The following is an 8700-nucleotide window of genomic DNA, read 5'->3' as shown; positions in this document are numbered from 1 at the left end:
CTTGTGGAGGTTTGTGCTCATTCTGCAATAAGGGTGTTAGTAAAGTCAGGTACTGATGTAGGTGAGGTGAGGAGGCCAGGGGTGCAGTCAGTGTTCACATTCATCCTAAAAGTGTTCAGTAGGATTGAGATCAGAGCATTAAGCCATTTAAGATCTTCCACTCCAACCCATGTAAAGCATATCATCATTGTGCACAGGGGTATCGTCATGCCGGAACAGGTTTGGGTCTCCTAGTTCAATTGAAGGGGAAAAAAATGATGCTACTTCATCCAGAGTCATCAGATACAATTTACAACATACTGTATGGCTGGAAAGGTCTTTGGTGTCCTAATACTTTGGTTCAAAAGATTTTTGTAATGCAGGATGCCAATTTTTTTTAACAAATAGAAAATGTATACTTACTGAAAACAGAAATGCTACATTGATATTTATGGCATTTAGCAGATGCCCTTTTCTAGAGCGACTTACATTTATAAACACAACTTTCACAGCCAAAGTCCAAGCCTTAACCACTAAGTTGCCACCACCACTACAAAGCTGCACTACCTAATCTTTGATTCTTATTCTATAATAGATAGATCCTATATTTCGTACCTTTGAGGTAATTGGTTTACATACTGAACATGTGATTTGAGTCATTTGAGATCCATCTATTCAATCTTAAGACAACTACAGGACGTGTACACATTTACATTTACAGCATTTATCATACGTCCGTGTGATAAAGCATAGAGCCTAAAACTCTGATGAGAGGATTCTATTTATTTGTTCGTAAAAGACAAAGCAAACCTGGAAAAGTGCTAGTTTAAGTGTTTCAGAAAGAGGAAGGTCTTCACCTGTCACTCGATGATGACTAGTTCAGACTGTTCAGACATCTAGAGAAAGTTTAGACCACCACCTCGGTGCCAGAACAGAAGAGCCTTGAAGTATACTTACCGCCTACCCTGAGAGAAGGTGGTACCAGTCAAGCAGTGCTGGAGGATCTCGGGCAGCGTGTTGCAGTGCGAGGTGTGATGAGGTTTCTGAGGTACGAAGGTGCTGGTCCATTTTTGGATCTGTGAAGCCAGTAAAGGGAGCGCAGCAGCAAGGTGGTGTGGGAGAACTTGGAGTTTTCATTTGAAGTGGCCGAATACACAACGATTACAAAAGCATCCGTCGATTCTCAAAAAGGCAACACGATCCATTAAGAGTCCTGGGGGAGTGGGGGGGGTAAACTTTTAAACAAGATTATTGGGGTTCGTTTTTCGGCTTAGAAACATCTAGATATTGTATTTACAGTAGCTTTTGAAGAGCAATGAAAAAAGATTAAGACAAAAAAATATTCCTTTTCAATCTGTTTAGAAGTTTATATCCCCACCCCCAGACCTCCAGCTTTTAATGCCTCGTTTTGGCCTGCTTTTTTTTTATTTTTATGAACCTGCTTTGTTTTAATATGTAATCAGCATCTTTGAGGGCGATTAATGCTCAAAAGCTTCCTAAACATCTTAGCTGCCTTGATTTTTTTGCCATGACCGTGCCAAGATTAATAATTATGAGAAATGTGTGTAATTATGAATCATAAAATCTGTAAACTTGTGTTTTAAAAAACGTAAACAAAAAGGACATTTTATAAACATCTGATTACAAAAGAACTGAAAATGGCCTGTGGACTTAATGCATACTGTAGGTTGTGACTGTGTGTGTGTGTGTGTGTGTGTGTCTGTGTGTGTGTGTGTGTGTGTGTGTGTGATGCAATGAAAGACAGTGGTGACTGTCATTGCATAGTCATTAGAGCGAACCGAATCCGCAGAACAAGGTTTCTGTTCCTCTCTCACACTGAGCAGCACTGGCACACAGTCTGGCACTACACACACTACACACACACATACACACACACACACACACATTGCCCATGCAGACTGAGCAGCTTTGTGTGAAAGGAAAAGCGATGTAGAAATAATGAGCTAGAGAGAGAGGGAGAGTAAGGATCTGATTATGACTAATGTAAATGTGAAGATCTTTATATTAGGTTCAAATGACATGATTTGCTGATTTTTTTTTCACTTGAACGAACTCTGCCAGTGTGTTTCATGTGTGCGAGTCTTTGTAGAGAGCCGAGTATCGAGATCGAGATTGTGTGTGAGTAGGAAGTCTACACGACTCGACTAGAGTTTCATCCTGAAAGCGAATTTATCAACGAACCTCTGCATAGTAACTGGGAGATCATTTTTATCAAATCACTTCAAGGTTTCAATCGAAGTCTGGTCACATAGACTTGTGTAGGAAATGCTGTAGAAATGACCTGAATGCCTTGTTTTTTTCCTTTTCACTCTTCTTATTTTTCCTCTTTCTCTTCCTGGTATTGTTTTTCTTTAAATTCCAATTCATTTTTTATTCTAATCCTAATTTCAGGTCTTTTACAATTTTCCATTCTTATAAAAATGTTTTTTTTCTTCTGCTTTTAATCCATGCTCTATTCCTGCTGCTAGTTCTTCTCCTCTTTTTTCTTTTCCTATATCCCATTCATTTTATTGCCTCTGTCGTTTCATTCTATAGCTCCTAGTTTTCATTTTTTATCTTAATATTTTTTCTTAATATCCTCTTTTGTTGTTTTTATCCCTGTGGCCAAAAGTTTGTGGACACCTGATCATCACACCCATATGCTTCCAAAACTGATGCCAACACACAATTGTACTGAAAGTCATTGTTCTAAAAGGCACAAAATCCTGTTTCAGCATGAAAGCGTGACAATGCCCAGAGCTCCATGAAGACATGATGTATCAAGGTTGAATTAGAAGGACTGCCCTACAAAGACCCCCACCCCAATTGAACACCCCAGACCCCTCATCTCTCAGCAACATCAGTGCCTGATCTCTCTAAAGCTCTTGTACCTGAATACATCCTCACAGCCATGCTCAAAAGTTGAGTTGAATGCCTCCTGAGAAGAGTGGAGAAGATTAGTTCTCACTTCCCAAAAATAGAACAAATCAATAGTAATGCTCGTGGATTTAGAATCAGGTGTTCAATCAATACATCCCATATATCTAACCAGATATCTCTTTTTCTTCTATAGCTACTTTTCTTTCTGCTGCTGCAACTGTTATATTCTTCATGCCTTCGTTTGTTTATTTTCTATATGCCTTCAATTTGTTCTTACTCATCTTGTATATATTCTGCCGTTGCTTTTTCCACATCTGCTGCTGCACTTACTTTTGCTTCTTTCTCTTTGTCTTTCATTTTCTGCTCCAAATTCAATCTTTTTTGACGTTTTTTGTTTCTTCGTTTTTTTCCTTCTGTTTCTTCTTGTGTAGTTCTGTTGACTTTTTCTTTGCTTTTATTCTTAATTTCCTTATTCATACTTCTCTTTTCCGTCCTTATTCTACAACTACTTGCGTTTCATCTTCTGCTGCTTAAAATAACTTCTTTACTTGATATCTCCTCTTTTGCTTGACCTATTCTCCTTCTTCTTCCCTTCACATAGCCTCTGCTTTCACACTCAAATGACACTTGACAGGCTTTTCAAAATTATTGCCCAAATTCTGACACCACAGGAGGTAAGATATTTCGGCCATGAGTCGGGAATCCAATCTGAGAAGTAAAATAAAATAAAAAAAGCCCCCAAATAACCAGGAAGTGTGTGTGTAATTGGACTCACAGTATCATGCTGCCCGTCCTCTATGTGACAGGAGTCTGAATTTAACCGCTGATTAACGATAATGAATCACTGAAACACTCAAAAATGTCAATCCGAAATCTCCCATAGGGGTTTGGATGGGGGTGAGAGCTGGCAACTGTGGAGACCAGCTCAAAAGAATTACTCATTACTCTTTAAGCTTTAGAGTGAGCCTTTGTGCTGTGTGGATGGGGTGGAGTCATCCTGTTAGAGACCACTCCTATCAAGTGTCTAATCATGTCAGTCAAATTAACTTATAAATGCCAATGAAAAAAAGAGCTGTCGTTTTCTACTCTATCATTTAAATTAAATGAAGATTGATTATGATGTGGTTCTAAAACGTTTTGAGACTAGCACGCCACAGATACGGTCGCTTCCGCCAAATGTCGTCCATCAGATGTCTTAAAACCCGGCAGTGGAACTGGCTACTGATGCTCTGGCCCCTGGGGACAAATCCTCAATGCACAATGTTGAAAAAGACAATGAGCATCCACTTGGTCGAGCTGCAGACCTGCCTCACTTTTTTCGGTCGTGGAGATTATTGGTTTTTCCACTGTGAAGACTGTTGGTATGTCTCATGGTCGTACCTGTACACTCAGGTTTTCACAACTGTAATGATCCTCATTAAGGACGGGTCGTCCATGGCTCGATGCTCCTTCTGCTCCTAGGTCTGCAGCCTGTGGACAAATTTGGCAGTGACATGAAGCATGTTCAACTCACAGGTGAGGATCACCTGGACTGTTCCGTATACACACCAACAATGGCAGCAATGTTGTGAAATGTTTTCCGACGATGATCATGCACAAAATGTCGAATGGTTTTGACATTTCCGGTGTTTGAGCATGTTGACGGTCCTCCTGATCTCTTATCGTCTTTCAGTAAAGTTCTTCCGCCTCGAATGCCTCATTGCAACATCGCCATAAAATTTGAAGAATCATGTCAAACATCTTTGTGCAAAATTTGCCCAGTTTCATGCAGAATTTCACATTTGATCTTTGTTCTAACTTGCTGTGCATGATGAAATTGTAGAGGTGGTAATGCACGTGGTCAGAATAGCACCCGTTGCACAGCTCCCCATGTGCACAGGATGATATCTTTCAGCAAACTGACTTATGAAGGTCGGTGCTCACCGTGACTGTGCATGCAGCCTCGTGCTGCCATCTGTTGGCGTGTTACAAAACTAGTCTTAAAAATTTGAGATAAACAACCATGCTCTTTAATTTCCTTTTTTTTTTCATGCTTTATTTCTTCTTTTTTTTATGAGAAGCGATGTGCATATACAGCACTGTGTAAACGTTTTATACAGGTATAAAAAAAATGCTGTAAACTAAAAATGCTTTCAAAAATAAATGTTAATATTTCATTTTTAGCATTTCACAAAGAAGAGAAATCTAAACTAAATCTGTATTTGGCGTGACACCCTTTGCCTGCAAAACAGCATCACAGTTTTTGAAGGAACTTCGCCGGTATGTTATTTTAAACATCTTGGAGAACTAACTACAGATCTTCTGTGGATGTAGGCTTCCTCAAATCCCTCAGTCTCTACATGTAATTCCAGACAGACTCAAGGTTAAGATCAGGGCTCTAAACCATCACTTCCAGAACTTCTTGTTCTTTTCTACACTGAAGATAGTTCTTAATGATTTCAGCTGTATGTTTGGGGTAATTGTCCTGCTGCAAAATAAGTCTGGGGCCAATCAGACACCTCCCTGATGGTATTGCATGATGGATAAGTGTCTGGTTGTATTTCACAGCACTGAGGACACCATTAATCCTGACCAAATCTCTAACTGCAGCCCCAAACCTGCAGAAAACCTCCACCATGCTTCACTGTTGCCTGTAGACACTCATTATTGTACCTCTCTTTAGCCCTTTGACAAACAACTTTTTTTTTTGCTATAGCCTAATATTTCATATTTCAACTCGTCAGTCCAGAGCACCTGCTGTCATTTTTCTGCAGACCAATTCCTATGTTTTTGTGTAAAGTTGAGTTGCTTAGCCTTGTTTTCAAGTCAAAGGTGTGGCATTTTGGCCACAGTCCTTCTATGAAGATCACCTCTGTCCAGGCTTTTCCATACTGTAAATGTGTGTATTAGGGTCCCACTGGTTTTCATAATGGCACTGCTGGGCATCTTCTGATGTCAAAGAAAAGTAACAATAATGTGTCTTTTATCAGCTGCATTGAGTTTCTGGGCCACTCCACAAAGTCAACTCCATGAAGATATGGTTTACATGGGTTGGAGTGAAAGATCTTGAGTGTTCTGCTATAAAGTGCCTCCTCACCCTACACCATTACTTGTCTTTACTAATGCCCTTCTAATGGACATGCCAAAATTAAGTGGAATATCTTCTCAGAAGAGTTGCCAGGTCAAGTCAAGTCAAGTTTATTTCTGTAGCGCTTTTCACATTATTCTAATAAGGGTAAAGTGTTAGTTTAGATTTTAACATAAGAACAAATACTCTACTGTTTAATGCAATTAAGTGTAACAGTGGTACAGTTTTTAAACCATTTAAAACATCGATCTTGCGCATCCGTCTTACACTGTATATGTACAGACTGTTACTCCATTAAATGTGATTTCACAGTACATTTCCATGAAACTTGATCAAGTGTCACTCATTCAATCATAACTGAAGGAAAACCAGTTTACAACCACTGAGGCTATTTCTTTTTTTCATATTCAATTCCCTTTTAGCTTCCTAATTAAATTCCTATTTTTAAGTTGTCCTTTTAACATTCAAACTTCTAAACATTGTTTAATTAGTGCCTACATCTTTACCTTTAAGTGAAATTGTAAAAAAAAATATATATATAATAATAAAATTTGATTATTCACTAATTTCTTCAATTATCTGGGGCTCCCACACAAGCTATTAGAAACTAAGTACCCATTTTAATAAGCTATTTTTGACATGGCTCAAAATCTAATTTTTCTTTATCATTTTTATCTAAGTGTTATTTTATACAATGGTTTTTTTGGTAATGGTAACTGAAATATCGTACTGAACAGGTTCCACTTCAGATCCATGTGTGTTTCCTGAAGGATAGTAAATGTTGTTGGATCTTTCGACACATAAGCCATGTTTATGCTATAAAAAAGAATTATAGGTTCCATAAATAATCTGCTTTTCATGTGCTCATATGAATATTTTAATCTATTTCCAACTTGCTGAAAGTGTGACCACAGGTTGCTCTGAGGACAGACAGCAGGATTGAGGACTTGCAGGAGAGCCTGATTCTGTGGCCTTGCTTTTAGCACTGGGTATGAAGATATTTGGTCCCACACAGATCACTCCAGCTCCCGTGTTAATTATTATTTTTTTTGCTATTATATTATGGGCAATGCCGTGTTTGGCATTTATTAAACACCTTTCCTGCCTCTCAAAGCACAGTTGCCCTTTTATTTCAGAATTGTCTCGGTGAGTAACAAGAAATTCAACGCGAATGCGATTAGCATTTCACTTCCTGAACTGATCAGTATGGAGATGGATTTGGACAGTTCAGGAAACACTTTGACGACTGCTATTTGTCCTATTAACTGCTTCAGAGCAAAATACTGTCATTTAAAAGAACAGTGTCTTGTGTCTTAGGTGTTTCTAAATTGGCAATAAAGATATACATTCAATATGTTTATGAGCAAACAAACAAAATAATGTTAAAAAAAGTGTTAGCTAAAATTACCCCAGTACAGTAAAACCCCGTTGTATGAGTGTAATTCGTTCTTAAAAATTGCTCGTAGGTTCATTTGCTCGTACGTTTGAACTGATTTTCCCCATAAGAATAAATGTAAAAGCGATTTAATCCGTTCCAAGACCTCATTTGATCGCTTATTTCTCAAATTACCGTACGGTAAACATAATTTAACACCCATGTGGTAGTGGTTGATTGCGAGTGTGAGACGAACAGGGCTACACCACGCTCGTACTTTTCGATTATTTCCGTCTTGGTTTCCATTTACTTTCTTTTTCACAGCACCATCAGTGCTTTTCTTGGGAGGCATTTTTCTAAATTTCTAGTAAAATAAAAATAGAACACTAAAAAAAATGTACGTTTTTGCTGCACTGAACAACGAGAGCGACCGAGCGACACGAGATCCACTAAGCGACTGATGCTACCCCCGGCCGAAAGCAGGGAACAGGCAGTGTGGGTTTGTTGTAAGCCTATTTCATTAAATGCATTATCCTTTACTATTCTCATAATGAGATGAGTAATAGAGCCGCATACACACCTTTATCTTTTGCACGTTTCCCCCGCTACCTTTTTCCTCTTTTTTTCTGAATGGGCTCCTAAGGGTTTGCATTTTTTTGGGATCCAGAATTTTAATTTGGATTCTGCTCTCCTTACTGATACCCCGCCTTTCTCTTCTGAGTGTATGAGTGAGGGAACTTCTCTGAGTCCTGACCAGGCTCGTTCACCATGACATATCATAATAATGGACGTTACCATGCAAAAAAGCGGTATGGAAAAAAACAACAACAATGATCAATCGATTTTTTTTTCTGCCCTGGCCATCGGCAATCAAAACAAGAGCGCGTGCTCTACGCTGATTGGTAACTTTTGATCGGTTACGTTTTTATCCGCTAAAAAATAAAAAGAAACGACTGATTTTGCGAAATGTAGTTGAGTAAAAAGTAAAAAATTTGACTTAGTGACTTTAAAGTAAAAGTCTCCCCAAATGGAAATACTTGAGTAAAGTACAGATACACAAAAAAAGGTACTTAAGTACAGTAACGATTTACATTTACTTCGTTACTGTCCACCACTGTAAAGCAGTGGCCAAAGTTTCTAGCTAGCCCCTTAAATATTAGAATAACATTAGAATTATATTGTGCAAAATAATAGGTAGTTTTTCAGCAAGCTGGCTAATGGTCCATTGTCTCAAAGCAGTTTTACACAGATAAGTATTACTTTATATCTTATTGCCTGTAAATTTATCCCTGATGAGTGAGCCAGTGGTGACAGTGGCAAGGAAAGAATTCCGCCTTGAGGGGAACTGGACTCAAAAAGAAACCTGTCCTCATGTGGGTGGTGCCGAATGTCCATTGAT

Source organism: Silurus aristotelis (genome assembly GCF_946808225.1).
Source record: "Silurus aristotelis genome assembly, chromosome: 4".
In the NCBI taxonomy this organism is placed as follows: domain Eukaryota; kingdom Metazoa; phylum Chordata; class Actinopteri; order Siluriformes; family Siluridae; genus Silurus; species Silurus aristotelis.
This window is presented reverse-complemented; position numbering follows the sequence as displayed.